Here is an 18,353-nt window from a genome sequence, read left to right as displayed (position 1 = left end):
GGGCACAGCATGTGTTTTAGGATATAACTCAGGTTTTTGAGCACATTTTGCTATTATTATTCATTTATTCGTTTGCTGGAAATTAGAACTGAATTTAGAAATAGTTTTGAAACGAATATTTGTGCTTAACAAACAAAAGTATTTATTTATAGACTAATTGATGTCTGTGCGTAAAGGTTTCCCTATCCAAGAGCAAAAGTGAAAGTGATCCATTATGTCTCATTCTCAAGCAGTAGATGCTCTATTTAACAGTTTTCTGTTAAAAAGCTGTTAACTGTTTGCTTGTGAAATCCTAATTTTTTCCACTTAGACTTACTTTGCGTCCTGTAAATAGTGAATGTGCTCTTGGCGCGACGCAGCTGGCTCTTAAAGGGAATGGGAGATGAGACTCTAATTGGTTTATTCTTAAAACACACCTATAACTCATTAAGAAAATAAACTCAACCCTTTTAAACCATGCGCTGAAGCGCAAGGCAGATTTCCCGTCCTTAAATTAGCAAAAATGCGTTCTGACACGCCCTGAAAGCATTTGTGCCCAGCATTTTTCGCTTAGCGCATGGACCGTCAAAATAGAGCCCAAAGAGTTAGTTTCTTTCACTATACACAACCCCAAATTAGGAAGTTGGGACGGTATGAAAAACACTAATTAAAAAAGAATGTAGTGATTTCTAATTTTACTTTGCATTTCATTGCGAACAATTTGAACACCAAATATTTTATGTTTTGTCAGGTCAACTTCTTTTCATTTGTAAATTTACAGAAAAACGTTGGGACAGGAGCAGTTTAAGGCTAGTAATCAGGTAAATTGGTCAAAAAATTATGCGATTTGAAATGTGATTTCAACAGGTGATTGTAATCATGATTTGATAAAAAGGAGCATCCAGGAAAGGTCTAGTCCTTTAGGAGGAAAGATGGGCTGAGGATCACTAGTTTGCCAACATTTGTGAGAAGATTATTGAAATATATAAAAACAATGTTTCTCAAAGAAAGATAGGAATGAAAAACACAGTGCAAAACATCATTAAAAGGTTCAAGAAAGATGGAGACATTTCAGTGCGTAAAGGATGGACCATCACAAGTGGAAACATGTACTATGGTCAGATGAATCCTTATTATTAATAATTATACACTCTCAGAAATAATTGGGTCCATATTGGTACCTCAAAATCATATATTATTACCTAAAAAAATAAGAGGAACACTTTTGTACTTTTTAGGTACTAATATGTACCCTTGAGGTATTAATATGGACATTTTAGGTACAAATTTGTAACTTTTGATAAGATACCACCACAGTGACAGCTTACGTACCTTTATTTCTGAGTGTATATATTATTAGTATAGCAATCTATCTATATTGCAAATGTCCTATTCAGAGCTGTTGATGCAAAGGACATCAAATTAAAAGAGAAGAGTAGGACTAAAGACTAGCATGGTCTAATAGTAATGCAGAATCAGACTCATCATTTCTCTACTTTAAAATACAGCTTTCTGTATATCTGTTCCGTACTGCTGTATAAGCAGACCATGGGATCTATTTTAACAATCTAGGCGCAAAATCTAAAGCATATTTTGAAAAAAGATTAAGGGCTTGTCCGAATCCACTTTCGCAATTTTAAGGACAGAAAAATATGGTTTGTGCTGCGAACAGGGATGTGCTTTTTCTCTTAATGAGTTATGGATGTATTTTGAGTATAACATGAAAATTAGGCTTGAGCTGGTCTGAAAATAGCAACACATCATGCCAAGCATGTCTTGTGCCTTATTGACCGGGTGTATGATCGTGCCCATACCTTCATGCTGTGGCAGTTCACATGACTAATGCGAAAGCAGACTTTATTCATCCCAAAGGAAGTCATATTGACACTGTCTATATACCTATAACATGCTATTCACCAAATAAATCAAAATTTAGTTTGGAATCTTCTCTCTTCCTGTGTGTATGTGTGAGTTGTTCTTTCTTCCTCTGGGTATGCCACAGCACAGCACATTTAAAAATGAATAAGGGGTTCAGATCAACGCAGCTTTACTACCTTTTTTATTTTTTTCCCATACTTACAAGTGTTTAATGGAGGGTTAGTTGAATAAATGACCAATTTTAGCATGCAGAAATAGCACCTTGAAAGGCAGAATGTATCAAATTCTAGAGAGCATTTGATGGGTCAGAAGATTTGATGAGAAACTGAAGTATGAAGTAATTCATCATCTGCGTCTCATTTCAGAGGCTGTTACTGTCCACCTGAGGTTGCATTACAAACTGGCATTGGGTGGGTTAAAGGGACCTAAACAAAGACAGACGTACTTTATGCACATTTTCTAAGCAGAATATCTGACTTTAGCATTGTTTTTCATATAAACGAAAGTGCTCACTTAGCATGTTTCTTAAATATCTGCAAAAATAGTATTTTTATGCTTTAGAAAAGTCAAAAACTTGCATACAACACCTTAAAAACTAACATATTGATACAAACACCTAAAAAATGGACATGGACTTTTAGTTTTAAAATTTAATTTGCCCTAAAACCGAATTTAAGCTTGTCATGACGTACATCACATTGAAATTACCTTGAAATGAGGGGGTGGGGGGTTGGGGGGTGAATGATGGTGTATTGTCTTGTTTTTTGGGAACCAATTATATTGTTGTAATATGGGTGCTGCCAATGAAATTAAGAAAGACTGATGACTGGATAAAAGTAGGGCAGAAACAAGACACATAGCTCCTCCCAAAAGGCAACGTAACCAAAAGTGAAGAAAAGTCCTTTTGAAAGGACAGGATATAGCATTTAAAGAGCCCATATTATGGGTTTTTGAAAATTCCCCTCCATGTAGTGTGTAACACAGTTCTAAGTGAAGTGAAGTATCCAGCTAAGGCTTAAATCTGTAAGAATACAGTGTTTAAAATGGTTGATTCATCTATAAAAGAGTCGATTCATAGTGCTTCAAACGAGTCGCCTTGATACCGATTCATTAGGTGTTTCGCCATGACGTACGAATGAAACCAAGTTATTCACGTGCACGCGCAAACCCGGGAGATTTCAAACCTGAGGCCCCGCCCTCTGACGCAGTAACCCAGACACACACACACACAAACACACCCACAAACACACGCACACAAACATGCCGGTCGATTGAAGTCACATTGCAGATGGATATTATATTGAGTCTCTACCCAAAGATGAAACCTCAGCATTATAACCAAGCAGTTGGAAACTACTGGAAACTTCTGGAAGCTACATGCTACAAAGAATACTTCATCTGCGTTTGTTAAAGGAAGGATCAGTAACTTACTGATGGACATCAGGATGGGTTTCTTCCATTTCTCAAGTGTAAGTACTTGCGATTAAAGTTGTTGCCTCGTTGACTCTAGCTTGCAAATGTATTTAGTTGTGATTTGTTACTTGTAACCGAGTGTACTGTATCAGGTTAACTGGCTATATTCTCTTATCGCGTGCAAAGTCACGTTAAAACGCGACGCGTGCTGCTTTGTTTATGGAGCTCCGTGGTAACGTTTGAGGTCTGCATACCTGGCTGTCCTCGCACAAGATTTCTGCGGCGCGGGAATAAATTTCCGAATAAATCGCCGGAGCGGTCGGTAACGGGTTTGATTTGGCACGGGAGCGGGCTGCCTGAGAAAGAGAAAGATGTGTCTGCTTGGTGCTTGTGTGTATGTGTGTTAGTGCGCACGCGCGCGTATGAGAGAGAGAGAGAGAGAGAGAGCGCGAGCGAGAGCTTTATGCTTGGTGCTGTGTGTGTGTTTATACAGACAGCTTGGCTGTCTGGACTGTATATCTGGGGGATTTTCGGTTTTGTTCTCCCCCGCTCTTTAGCGGGATCGGGCGCGGCGAGCAGAATACAGGGCGGGTTCTAAGGCTAAAACCTGGCGGGTGCGGGCGGAAGCGGGAGCGTTCTCGTCCGGAGGTGTGTGTGTGTTTTTGTGTGTGTGGCAGCTAAAATCCACACCTACACTATCTAGCGTGTATGAACTGTGATTACTTTTTAAATTGCTGATTAGCTATTGGCCATTTCACTCTTTGACTGAAGGCAGTCGACCAATCGCGACAGACTGTCATCGGTCCAATCAGCGCAGATTAGCTTCGCGCTAAGGAGGGGTTTGGGAACAAATGAATCACTGAACGATTCATACAGGAGTCGCTGGGATAATTAGGTAAAAATAAATGCAGATTATAAGACCATGAAAGTGTTTTTTGACCTTGCATGCATATTAGACTGTTGTTGGAGACCCTTACAACCAAGATATGACCCTATTTCATGTATAATATGGGCTCTTTAATAAAAGAGTATGAGTGCAGATTTATTTTTAGAATATAATGAAGATACAGTACATTGATTATGAAAATCACTGTATAACTATATAAATAAGAAATGTAAATTTTTATTTTCAATGTGTACCGGGTCAAAAAAAAAAAAAAAAGGTCAGGAATATTGGTGTTATTCTAGAGTCAGATATGACTTTCAGTAGTCATGTCAAAGAAGTAACCAAATCAGCATGCTATCATATCAACAACTTTACAAGAATTAGATGCTTTGTTTTAGGTGAGGACTGAGAGAAACTTGTTCATGCTTTTATCACCAGCAGGGTGGATTACTGTAATGGACTCCTTACTGGCCTTCTCAAAAAGACAATCAAGCCATTTTTCCACAGCACACGACATTTGGACTTGACTGTCGGAATATGGCCCCTTGTGGGAGTCACTCAGAATTTTTAGTTTTGTTGTGCACCATGGGAGAGAAGCTGATCCTTGCAGTGTGCAAAATATAGAAGAAGACCTTTATTCTCTGTGCGTTCACCATGGTTGAATAAATGAATCCTAGAAACTCATACACCGGGAATGTTGAGACAACATAAAACATATATTTCTTTTGTTACTCATTTATGAATTTATTTTTTTTTTTTTTAATATAGACTTATTTCTGATTCCAAAAATAACAATAAAAACTTGTATTTCTCATCTTGCTCGCACGGACCTGCTTAGACAACACTGGAATACATCACATCCAGTCAGCCGGTTGCATACGGTCTAGTCGCAGAAGTTCAAATATTTAGACGTATCCGCAGCTCAAATCAGATCCAAATTTCTCGCATACGGAGATGATCAAAATTCCACGCAGCTCCCGAACTACTATCCATTGGAAATGAATGACTGTCTGTTGCTTGTTGTTTGTCGTGTGCAGTGGAAAGGTGGCTTTAGACAGTTGCAGCTCATCCAAAACACTGCTGCCAGGATTCTGACCAGAACCAGAAAATCAGAGCGCATCACACCTGTCCTCAGGTCTTTACACTGGCTCCCAGTTACATTCAGATTAGATTTTAAAGTGTTATTACTTGTATATAAATCACTAAAAGGCCTAGGACCTCAATACATTGCAGTATTGAATGCAAACCTAACAGATCACTCAGATCTTTTGGATCAAATAAACTAGAAATTCTAAGGTTTCAGTCAAGCCAAGGTGAATCTGTCTTGAGCTACTATGCCCCTGCTGCTGGAATCAACTTCCAGAAATGATCAGATGTGCTCCAGCATTAGGCACATTCAAATCAAGACTTAACATATCTGTTTGGTTTTACCATAACTGAATGAGCACTGTGATACGTTCAACAGATAACACTATTATGTTTTTTTCTTTCTTTTTTCATTTCTTTAAAACATCTTTCAACAGATTTTAATCTGTTTTTAATCATTTTTATTGTTTGATTTTATTTTTACTTGTTTCTTTTATTCATGTTTATGTAAAGCACTTTGAATAACCATTGTGCATGACATGTGCTAAATAAATAAACTTGCCTTTTTTCACTCCAACTTTAATCATCCATTCATCCATTTTTGACCTAAGCTGTGTTACAACAACCCAGCATTTTTAGCGCATTCTCTAAAATGTCAAAATGAAAAACTATCTCGGAGCGACATCACTTTAGCAAGATTTCATCAGATCTTTTAAACATTTTTAGCATGTAGTGTGTTGCCAGCAAGGTAAGGAGAAAGACTCTTTGTTAAAGCAAAGGATATGTATTCATTATACGTGTTGTTTTTCTACCCAGCATGACACTCGCTTCTTCACAGACACAGCGTGCGTTCATGGATTAACACAAGAAAGTCTTCAATACTTCATTCCCCTCGTAACCATAGTGAGTTGTTCTCCTTGCATGTAGCTTTTCTGCTGTGAACAGCATCAATCACACCTGATAAATAACCGCAGTCATTTTCTCTTCTGCTTTCACTTTTTTGGGGGCGAATATTTGAAAATTAACAATCCCTCACATATTAGGAAAAATACTGCCTTTGCTTTGAGCCGAGACAGCAATTTTTACGGCTCCGCCATTATAAATGTCATAAAGGCGTCATAAAAGTTATAGCTGGTTGACATAAAAAATAGATTCGTCTTCATGTTCGGGAAGCAGATGTTGGTTATTCATGACCTCTGCTATACTGAAAACATTCATTCAAACTTTTGTGCTTGTAACCTTGTTGTGACCGTCGTTTATGAAAAACGTACAGTTTTAAAAGCAGCCTTAAATGGCATTAAAATCACTTTTTAAAGGTCTTACGTCCTTTGAAATGATAGATATACAGATCTGGCATTGTGGAAGGTCAAACATTCACTATTTTATTATGGGTCTCCATTAAAATGCGTTTTTTCCTGAGGCTTTCCATTAAAGTGACTATTCACACAAACGCGAGACTGGTGGCAAATGCAGTGTGCTAAAGGTATCCTGATTTTTCTTAACTGTTTGTCACCGGTTACTGTTCAGATTGCTACCATAAAACACTTAGCATAAAATTCTCCATCTGTTAAAAGGATGTGTGTTTGTAAGTCAAGCAGTTGCATTGAGAGGTAAAGCAGTAGTAAAGCAGATGCAATTAATACGCCAGATGCTTCCTTTTTCCCCAAGACTGTCTGCATATAATGACTTCCAAGGATTGATACTCGCTTGTTTTGTAGTTTTGCAAGATCATTACTGTCATATTGTAATCTGTGTGTTTTCATTTCACCAACTGACTGTGTGTCCATTGCAGTTACTGAACCATGAAACAATGAGGAACTATAGCATTAAATGTAGACACTATCACAATGAAGCGTTATATAAACATATAAAAAGTGGAACAACTGAAAAAGCACACCAAACACAGTCAACAAAGTACTGTCACTATAGCAACATTCATGCATTCATTCATTTTCTTGTCGGCTTAGTCCCTTTATTAATCCAAGGTCGCCACAGTGGAATGAACCGCCAACTTATCCAGCAATTTTTTTACACAGTGGATGCCTTTCCAGCCGCAACCCATCTCTGGGAAAACTATAGCAACATAAGCATTACTATTAACTCCACAGCTTAGGAGTGTGTGAATCTCGACGTCGGAGGCAGAATTATTAGCCCTCCTGAATTAATAGTTTATTAATATGAAGTTAGTTCTGTTTCTTTATTATTCAAATCAAAAATGTTTAGTTTTAGGAAAAAAATTATGTACAAAGTAATTTACAAAATAGGGCAACGTGGTGGCGCAGTAGGTAGTGCTGTCGCCTCTACCACAGCAAAAAGGCTGGGTCAGTTGGCATTTCTGTGTGGAGTTTGCATGTTCTTCATGTGTTCGTGTAGGTTTCCCCCATAGTCCAAAGACATGCTGTACAGGTGAATTGGGTAAGCTAAAATTGTCTGTGGTGTATCTGAATAAGAGTGTGTGGGTGTTTCCCAGTTATGGGTTGCAGCAGGAAGGGCATCCACTGCAAAAAACATATGCTGGATAAGTTAGCAGTTCATTCTGCTGTGATGACGCCAGATTAATTATAGTTTGACAAATGCTGCAGCTGACCACATAATAAACTGTTTTTATTTTTGTCAAATAAATTGTTTGTTAAATGCTATCGTTCAATGAATTATTAGATAATCCTATTTTTTGTGATTGCCAAAATATTTAATCATTAAATGACTGTTGATTTTTGTTTATTTTATTTCTCAGCCTCTTTTCTCCGCTCTTATACTCCACACTTGGGTTGTTTGTTAGTCCATGTCAATCATCATGATGATGGTACTAGTTCTGCCAATCCGCTGATGATACGAGTAGATTTAAAGGGCCTGCATGTTCACTGTGTGGTGTGGGCTTGGCCCCTTAGTGCTCTGCATGTTTTTTTTTTTTTTTTTTGCTTGTTTAGCTATGCCTTTTTTACTGATTTATTACTTCAGGTTTCTGACGTAATTCGAATTCATCTTTTGAACTTCATTGGCTTTAAGTAGGAACTGTTTTGATGGTTGTTGTATGATATTAAATTAAGCATTACGGCATTTTTAAACATTTGCTTTAGCTTAGTTTGTAATTCTTTTTTTTCGGCGTCTTTAGTTTAATCAGTTTAGATCGGGTGTCATGTGCACTGAAGATCTCGGGTTTAATTTTCATACTTTATTTTGTCAAAACCTTCAAAGGATTGTTTTGTTCATTACTTTGATTTGGCTAACAATCAGTTTATAAATAACATTGTAAACATTTTCCTTCCATTATTGTTCTATCTTTTGATTTCTAAATAGCTGAGTAAATAACTCTCAAAATAACTGTTTTAATGTAGAATCGTTTTTTTAGTCTTTGTTTTTGTTTACTCCATGTAGTTCAGAGAGCTGAGATGCATATTTAGATTTTTTCAGATACATCAATGTACTGTAAGTGTGCAAAGGTCACTCTCACACATTGACAGACTGACATACACACATTTTAATTTGCTGCTATCCTCATTATAACTCCATATAAAATCCAGGAACTAAGCTTTAAAGGTTTATTGGTGCCAACTGATGATCAACAGTAAAAAAAAATATATAAATGTTACCTCATCCTAACAGGGAAAACCACTAACAATCATAACTGTATGATTATATGGTGTCATGGTTTTGCAATCAAAAATGCAATTATAATGGAAGTCAATGGGGCTTTAATATATATATATATATATATATATATATATATATATATATATATATATATATATATATATATATATACATATATATATACATATATATATATATATATATATATATATATATATATATATTGAAAATTCGTAATTTTGTATTTTTTTTTCACCAAATCAGTAACTTCATTTATGAATTTGTCAATTAAAGAGTTAAAATCATGTAATTTTCTAAACAATTTGGTAGTTTTAATTGAAAGAATTTAATTAACTTATTTATGCAAAAAAATAATAAAAAAAGGTATATGATGCATTTTTACAGCAGTTTAATGGATGTTTTCATCCTTAACATTACAAAAATGTAGTAAATTTGCCCAGAGTGTATCACTGAGTTTACAAATTTTAAAGCACTTTTCCAAAATATATGTCAAAGTAAAATGTGTCACCAAAAATCATTCCGCTAGCTGAAACACAGAAAATGTTATGGCCAAATTAATGCTCAAAATCACTCCAGACAGTGGATGAAAACATCCCCAACAGCAAATAAGGGTTAACAACATAAACTCGTAACATTTATGTTTTAATGTTACAAAGTGTGACCATTTCTTCATTAAACACCAAATACCGCAGGGAAATAAATGGTTAAATGTGAATGTACATCTGTCCTGCTCAGGCTTTAGTCAGAAGCAGTTATCTCTATCGCTCGGCGCTTCAGTGACTCTGTCAAATCTCAACCTTGAATGACACCCTTTTAAATCTCTCAGTCACCGGTCCAACAAATGTCCTTTTCCACTATAGTAGCGTGACATATAAAAACCATAAAATATGGTAGAGCATGGTGACACTGTAACAGACAATAAACATTTGAGGGGCCACAGCCTTGGGTACCTGTTCTGCTGGCCCTCATCATTTGATCTGAAGGATGACTGGTAAACAGGCAGCCTGTGTTCATCCATCTCATGGGTGTGATGTAGTGTGAAAACCTTGGTGATGGACCATATGGAGCCCAGCAGGCCTGACACACATCGTTTATCCCCCTCCGCACTGCATATCGCACTGTGGAATCAAATAAAAGCGGCTTTAATTATTCACTGTGATATCGTGATCTTAAGGTCTTTGAAAAACTAACAACGGCGCCATTTTTCAGCAGAACCTCTGCGTTTTATCATTGTGCTGGAATGAGGTCAGAGACGTCTTTCAAAACCTACTTTCTTTTTTCCCCCATCTGGAATCTAAATAGAGTTAGATGTATCCAGATAATATCCAGGTTGATCTTTTGTATAGTAACTGGGACTGTCAAGCTATGAAAATGATTTAAAAAAAAAAAAGTATTGTAAAAGTAGTCCATATGTGTGTGCTATATTCCAAATCCTCTGAAGTGATAACTTTGTGTGAGGAACAGATCAAAATTTGGAAGGACATGATGATAGAGTTACTTATGAAAGAATAAGGCAAATATCCTTCAAATATCCTTCATCCTTTAACCAAATAAAAGAATGACATAAAATATCAGTCATGAATTAAATTAAAATTAAAATTAATTTAAATTCAATTTTAAATGTATTTTAATTTTTTTTATTTAATTTTAAAAAAAGCATAATGTTTCAATGTTTAAAGTTAAAGGGGAATAATAAAATAAAAATATTCCCCACTAATTTAAAACATTGAACTGTTTTGCAATTGTGCTTTTTAATATACTTAAAGCATAGAATGTCTTTATTTATGAATTTAATTTAGACATCTGTCTTTTTGGAGTGGTCTTATACTCTGTAGTATGATACATAAAAATACATATCTCATAACTAAAGAGGAAAAAGCATTTTTTGCTTTTCTAAGGTGGTAAACTGCATATAAAAATGTTATTATTATTATTTACAATCCCCGGCGATCAGCCTATGCAGATAACTGCAGAACTACAACTACCTTGATGCTGTGCACCAATCAACACCCACTCCAGCTGACAATAATCGGATACTTGCACATGCAGCTGAAACTCATGATCAATGATTACAGCGATTTAGACACAAATTATTTGCCTCAATCTGAATAATACAATAATATGATTAAGGTGTTTACATGAATTGCTTTTTGAAGGTTCCTTTCATGTTACAGCACATAATTCGATTAACATCATTGCGTCACCACGCTATCCACATTTCCTCACGAGTTTCATGTTATTTCAGGTGTGTCATTTTTAATTTGTCGACTTTAACCGAAGTTTGGCACTTTCAGTTTCATTCAGGAACCCCTCTGTGACAAACAAGCTATTTGATAAGAGTGTGAAGTGCTGGAAGAGTTTTGTTTTAATGGTGTTTGATACCATATGGGAAAAACCCTTCGCATTTCGCAATGCAGGTGTCTGTGGTCTTTTACTGACTCAATAGGTGCAGAGAATAGTGTCAAACAGCCATGTGTGTCTAGACAATCCTGCTGACACTACTGAGTCTTGTTCTCTGTAAAGTTGCAGACTTGTGAACAAAACAAAGCTTTTCCTTGACTAGACGTGTTTTTAAACCGTTACAGTTTATTTTTTCCATGATTTTCGCTGCCTGTCGTGACCATTCGCCTGTTTCGCCTGACTACGCATTTTACGCATATTTTTTTCCTCATGACTTCATAATGTATAACTTTTTATATTTTTTTTACATGTAACCTCAAAGTGTCTTCATTCCAATGATACAAAATTTGTGTTTGTAGCTTACTGGAGTCAGGAACTGTTAATATTTAAAGTTAGGTAGATGTAAATTCCCGAAATGTGTGATGGAAATGGCTGTCTATTGGCATTCAAGAGATAATCCTCCCAGAAGATGAAAAATCTGTCATTGTATCATCTTTTGTCTTTGCAGTACTGATGTGAGGGTTAGTAAATGACTAGGTTCATTTTCTTCCTCTCAGAGGAGGACGACCCCTTGTTTCATCGTATTAGCTGATGTTCAACATCACATAATAGTTAATATTGCTCAGACAAACTGCAAGTGTAGCTTTAACCCCTACTTTGTAAAGTTTTTGGAAGTGTAAGCAGTCCTGTCATTGATTTTGATGGATGCCCCAACTTTGCATTATCCTCTATGACTTTGGTTTTTTGCTCTGCTGAGTGTTTTGGTATGTCCCGTTTAAATATTAAAAATATTTATTTATATTCACAAAAAAATTTCACGTGCACAAAATAAAAATACATTTTCATAAAATACGTTTCACAAATGCAAAACACCATTTGCAAATATATAAGAGTGGACAAAAAGTTTTGAATCTTTAAAACTTGAGAGTTTATCCTGAATGAGAATGTGCAAATCCTCTTTTACGTACGATATGGATATGTGTGTGTATTTTTGAGACTTTCCTGGCAGAGTCAGGGCAACTTATAACTTTCAGCCAATCAGATGAGAGCTGTAGTCGATGACACCCACTCTGCTCTCCATTTGCGCAGACTGTTCCTCTCCAGCATGGCGAACGGAGCCGCCAGCAGTCGCAGTCGCACTTTTTTTTCATTTATTCATTTATTTGACCATAGCCTCACTCTTTTTATCCATTATTTATTGTCTCGCAGCCCAATGAGCAAAATGTAGCCTGCAGGTTAATGATGAGGATTAAGTATCATTCCGGCCACTGAACTGCAACAGCGATAATGTGGTACAGCGGTCAGCACAATGCGTTGCGACGCCGTCGATCCGTGTTCGGTCCTCACCTGAATGAATCTTTTTTTTTTTTTAAGACATATAAAACTGTAAGGTTGTTGAAAATTTGAAGTTCTAAAGCAGCTGTTTTATTGAAAAAGACATGATAGTGTAATTAGAAACTGAATTGGAAATGACCTTATTTTAATGTAGTCTATTGTGAACTGAGGTGGTCCGCTCTAAGGCTTGAAACTCCAGGGCTGAAAAGTCTCAGTCTCGTTATGCACTGATTTTTCTGTGTTTGTGGAAAAAAAGCAGGTGAGTCAGCCAACTCATAAAAAAGGCAAAGTAAAGCAAAGCAGGATTCTTGCGATTCAGTTCTTTGCATGAGCCGCAGTTTCAGTGTAAACTTAGTAAAGGTGAGCTTCTTTGGGGATGATGTGTACAGTCTTAGAGTTTACATTTAGTGGACATTTGCGCTGAGCATGCAGTGAATGCAACGCATCAAGATTCGGGCACCTTCTTCGAAAACACTCAATTGATCCCGGCTGGTGAATCAACATTCACTACATGATTGCTGTCATCGGTGCTATTAATTGTAACTTTAGGTGGGGTTTAGAAACCTGTGTACTTTTCACTCTTCAGCAGTTTACATTTGCCGCGGTCACAAAAGCACCCTGTTATCTGACAGCAGAAAGCCTTGAGTGATTATATGAACCAATATAGAGCCAATATAATTGTCTTCTTGCAGATGTGGATGTAAGCCTCGCGGCTCTTGCCAACTACATGCCTAGGCCAGTCTTTAAATCTTAAGTCCTCCAGCCAGAGGTCCAAAAACTTGCATTTACCCATGTTTAAATTTAATGAATAAATAAAAGAGAGCTCACCTATATGGTTGGCAGCAAGCCAGCCGGGAACCCAGTTTGTTTCAGCTCGCGCATGAACACCACCTCACATGACAACGCTCAGGTCCTACTTTCAACATATAAATAAGTCCACGCAAAATTTAGAATAAAGGCCTGCACTTAACACAAATTGACAATTTATCAAAAAAAAATTTGAGCTTAAAAATTAAATACCTCGTTAGATGATGTTTATTACTTTTTAACGCCTTTAATTTTAGCTAATTTCATTTACTACCTTTTACAACCCCGCGGACACCTTGCTTTATTAATCCGGGGTCGCCACAGCAGAATGAACCGTCAACCTATCTAGCATTTGTTTTACATAGTGGATGATCTTCCAGCCACAATCCATCACTGGGAAATGAATTCAATATACTCTGGCCAAATTTACTACTGTTTAACAGGACAAATTACACATTGTACCTCTTCGGAAAAGAGAAAACCACCAACAAAATTAAGAATGCATGACTATAGGCTGTCATGGCTTTGCAATAAAAAAAAATGTCATTATAAATGGAAGTCAGTGTGGCAAAAACAACCATGAAAGGCTAGTCAATTTGAACAGTACACAAGGGTTAAACAGCTGCACTTGTATTTGTAAACATGAATTCGTCAGTCTTTTTATTGATGGTTTCATTTTTATTTCAAACTTTCGCAGTTGGTTTTATTCCAGAGACCAACATAAAACTAAACTCTAGGAGTGAAGCAAAATTATTGCTAGCATCCAGGCAGAGGCGCTACCTGAAGCTAAAAAAGCAATTATGTTTACACATATGGCTACACAGAGAACATAACCAAGTCTGAAGATATATGAAAAAGTATTGATAACAACTTAAATGAAGAGATATGGATGGAACATTTTTGCTTTGTGTTTGAGAATGTACTGCAGTATTTGAGACCCTCCTTGGAATGAAAGCCTGCCGGTGTTGTATTGAAATCCGACTCACCGATTGGCAAATTGCACTTCACTTTACTTGTATGTGCAACACACTGTTGAATGCCGTGCTTGCAGGTAATCTCACACCAGTTTATCATAAGTATTTTATTGATTTTTTTTTTTTTTTTGGCACAAAGGAGGAACATAAGTGTTGTCTGACAAACAAACAGCAACTAAATGAATCTGGACAAAAGATTCAAAGGCTTTTATTTTCATAAACAGCACAGAGTGAATTTGTCATCAGCAACCAAATATTCTGATTGGCTGGAGTAGTTGTCTCAAGTCAGCTCATTGAGTTTGTACAGACAAAATAATTTACCAGTAATTACAGAAAATTCCAGCAGTTTACTGGGAATGTTTCCACTTCTCATTCCATTTTTAAAAATGTTTTGTTCAGATGATCTCTTTATAACATTTTACCAGTATTTTCTGGAAAGTTCTGTATGTGACAGAATGGCACAAGGATACAAAGAAAAATCATTTCAGAAAAAGTATTTTTTTTTTAAAAGCAAATGTATTTTTTTTCCTCTGAGCAATGCATTTTCCATCGACAGTAAAAAATAAGGTCAAACTTTATTTTGATTGTCCTCATGTTGAATTTAGGTTACATTGCATCTACATGCTAACTAATTCTCATATTATAAGTACACTTTTGGGTTGAGGTTAGGGCTGGGGTTAGGGTTAGTTGAAATATACTTACAAGTTTCTTATAGTCAATTAAATGTGTTGAAGGAGCGGTATTATTCAACACAATCTCACGGCAATTCGTAACTTTTTGATTTAGTGGATAATATGTATGAATTCGTACGATATAATTCATACAATGTAGTACGATTTGCTCATCACCTAGGGTAAGAGGTGGGTTTAGATGCCACGCCTCCTTTTTAAAATAGTACATTTTCGAACGACTAAGCCATATATATATATATATATATATATATATATATATATATATATATATATATATATATATATATATATATATACATACATACATACATACATACATACATACATACATACATACATACATACATACATACATACATACATACATACATACATACATACATACATACATACATACATATATATATATATATATATATACACACACACATATATATACACACACACATATATATATATATATATATATATATATATATATATATATATATATACACATATATATATATATATATATATATATATATATATATATATATATATATATATATATATATGTATATATATATATATATATATATACATATATATACACATATATACATACATATATATACACATATACATACATATATATATATATATATATATATATATATATATATATATATATATACATATATAAGCTCAGTGGAATTTAGCTTTTGGAAAGTTCATATTTCCCATTCAATGTCAAATAATGCTTAATGGCTGTCGCAAAAAGCCAAATTAATAAAATAAATTACCAAACTACCAAATTCCCATCATGAGTACAATCCCATACTGTCATAGGCCTGTTGCAAAAAAATTAGTTGAACAAACTCCTGGTTACAGAGTAAGCTTTGGGTTAACAAAGCCAAACAAATCCAACATGGTTATGAGGTTTCATAAAACGTTATATAAGGAACTCAGGATTTGACTCAGAGTTTGTGATTAACTCTTGACTGTATGCAACTAAAAGAGTGAAATATGCAGCAAAAAAAAAAAAAAAAAAAAAACAAAACTTAAATTCACATGTATTTTTATACATGCAGTAAAGACAGTGCAGTGTTCTATATATGGATTTATTTTTACATTTGATTTTTTCAATTTCTAGCATTTCTGATTTAGATGTTAAGTAGACCTCCTGATCCTGAAAAACTGCACTATTTAACTTGCATCATTATGCTATTTTATATGTAATTTTTTACATGTATAACAAGAAAAAAAAAACTGTACTAAACAGTGACATATGATCACATAAAATAAAAGTGTTTTGTGAAAAAAGATCATTTTAAATGTCATTCAACTTCATGCCTTGAGATAATGAGTGTGTAGTTTTGTATTTTTTTAATATTGTAATTTGACCAGACAATGCATGTACAGTATGTAAAATGCAGGGCAGTAACATGCTGGTCAATTTAAATTTTCAAGTTTATTTCTTACTAAATGTACAGTGAGAGATGAGTTGTGGTTTCTTTCCTTCTATTGCACTCAAACAACAACCAAAGGACCACGAGGGTCTCATGACCTTGAGGTTAACTTCACAGTTTTCTCTAAATGTCAGAGGGTCAAATATTGACTCACTCAAAAACTATTTTTGCTGCTTGTTTTTAAATACATATTTAAATTAGGCTGAGTCACCATAATTCTTCAATTTTTGAGGGGGACAAATTCATTGTTTTGTGTTCAGTCTACTTAAATTTGTAATTATAAAACTGTATTGGGACAACATGAAGGAATATGAAATATTGTGTGGAATCCAGTATTTATGATGCACTCTAAAAACGACCAAAGGAGGATCTCATGTCCTTGAGGTTAACTAAAGTTTTCTCCAAATATTAGGAGGTAGAATATTGACTCCAGATAATTATGCTGACACTACAAAGCTCAAAATTGTGCTTTGCAATCAGAAATAACATGCAGCTAGTTAAGGGAGAGAGAGAGAAAGCGGGCCTGATTAGCTCTTCTCTTGTATACCTAATAAGCCAGGGGTTCCCAGAAGTTTTTAGCCTGCGACCCCCAAAATAACAATGCCAGTAACACTCGACCCCCAATATCCTCTGACGTGATTATAAATAAATATATAACCTTGCATTCAACAGCACACACACACCAATAGGCCCAAGTCTATTCTTTATTTAATTTTGGAGAATGTCAAGCACAAGCCCTTCCTCCATATTCAGTCTTGGTTTTTATTTTTATTGTATGCGAGTGTCTTAAATGTGTCAGAAAGTTTAAACTGGTGCCATAAAATCAATCTGCTACATGTCACTTTAATATAACGTAATCCCCCCAGGGTTCACAATCCAATAAAAAAATAATTTTAAAAAGCTGTTTATTTGCATGTTTTTATTTGTATTTTTTATATAACTTAATTTTTAAATTAGATAGGTTATGGATAAAATACGTTAATTCTAATGTTTTAATAAAATTAAGCAACAAAGTAACCCCCCATGGGGTCTTGACCCTCACTTTGGGAACCACTGAAATAAGTCAACCTTTTGGCAGCACCCAAACTCTGACTTTAAAGGTGATGGGTTTTTTGCTAAAAAATTGGAAGGCATTGCCCTGCATTCTCAGACACACGCATAACCCCAGTCTTTGAATAAGTAAATAACTGCACATCTCTGAAGTTGAATAAACCTATAGCACATGGATTTGCGTTTTCTTAATCATTTTCTGTCCTTCATTTATTTAATCGTTATTACTTATCCTTATTTCGCATTATAAGCCTTTTAAGCTGTTTCCTATTAATTCTGTTAATGACCAATTACATTAATGATGCTCATGAGTAATAAGCTGCAGTCACACAACACTTTGCACACGCATATGCTTGTGCCGCCTCATGTTGAATAGCACCACACTTGTCTCACTTGCATGAACAAACCATACAAAAGCATTTTTTAGTATGCTAAAATATTTTACATAAATGTGTGGCATACAAAGACACACACACAACAAAAAACAAAGATTTATAAGTTTTGTTGAGCCATAAATTATTCAATTACTTCTCTGCCTTTCTAGATTTCTGTCATTTTATTGATTGACTGAGCATTGATATTTTAGTCTGGTATTGTGGCAACGCTAACTCTGGAGTCTGGACATGGATAAAACTAATACTTTACCCCCCGTTTACACCTGTATGTAGTTTTGCCCACGTGATCAGACTAATAAAAATTCAACTTTATACGAGTTATAAATGAGGTCTATAATTCAGCAGTGCACAATATGGGTTTCCAAATGTTTTGATACTTGTAGACAAAAAATAAA

General features: G+C 35.3%; 1 protein-coding gene across 8 annotated transcripts in view; it reads right to left on the bottom strand.

The window, feature by feature from the left end:
• tmem132e (transmembrane protein 132E) overlaps window positions 1-18,353 on the bottom strand; it is a 1,112,950-nt gene that overhangs the window by 902,295 nt on the left and 192,302 nt on the right. For 6 of the 8 annotated variants that reach the window (XM_073950677.1, XM_073950678.1, XM_073950680.1 and 3 more), the window contains exon 3: window positions 9,805-9,972. The exons of the other annotated variants lie outside the window; for them this stretch is intronic. The gene's annotated coding sequence lies outside the window, so the exon portion shown is untranslated. The remainder of the gene's footprint in view (window positions 1-9,804; window positions 9,973-18,353) is intronic. 8 annotated transcript variants of the gene reach the window in all.

The sequence above is a fragment of the Danio rerio genome, chromosome 5, assembly GCF_049306965.1.
Source record: "Danio rerio strain Tuebingen ecotype United States chromosome 5, GRCz12tu, whole genome shotgun sequence".
Classification (NCBI taxonomy): domain Eukaryota; kingdom Metazoa; phylum Chordata; class Actinopteri; order Cypriniformes; family Danionidae; genus Danio; species Danio rerio.
This window is presented reverse-complemented; position numbering and strand designations above follow the sequence as displayed.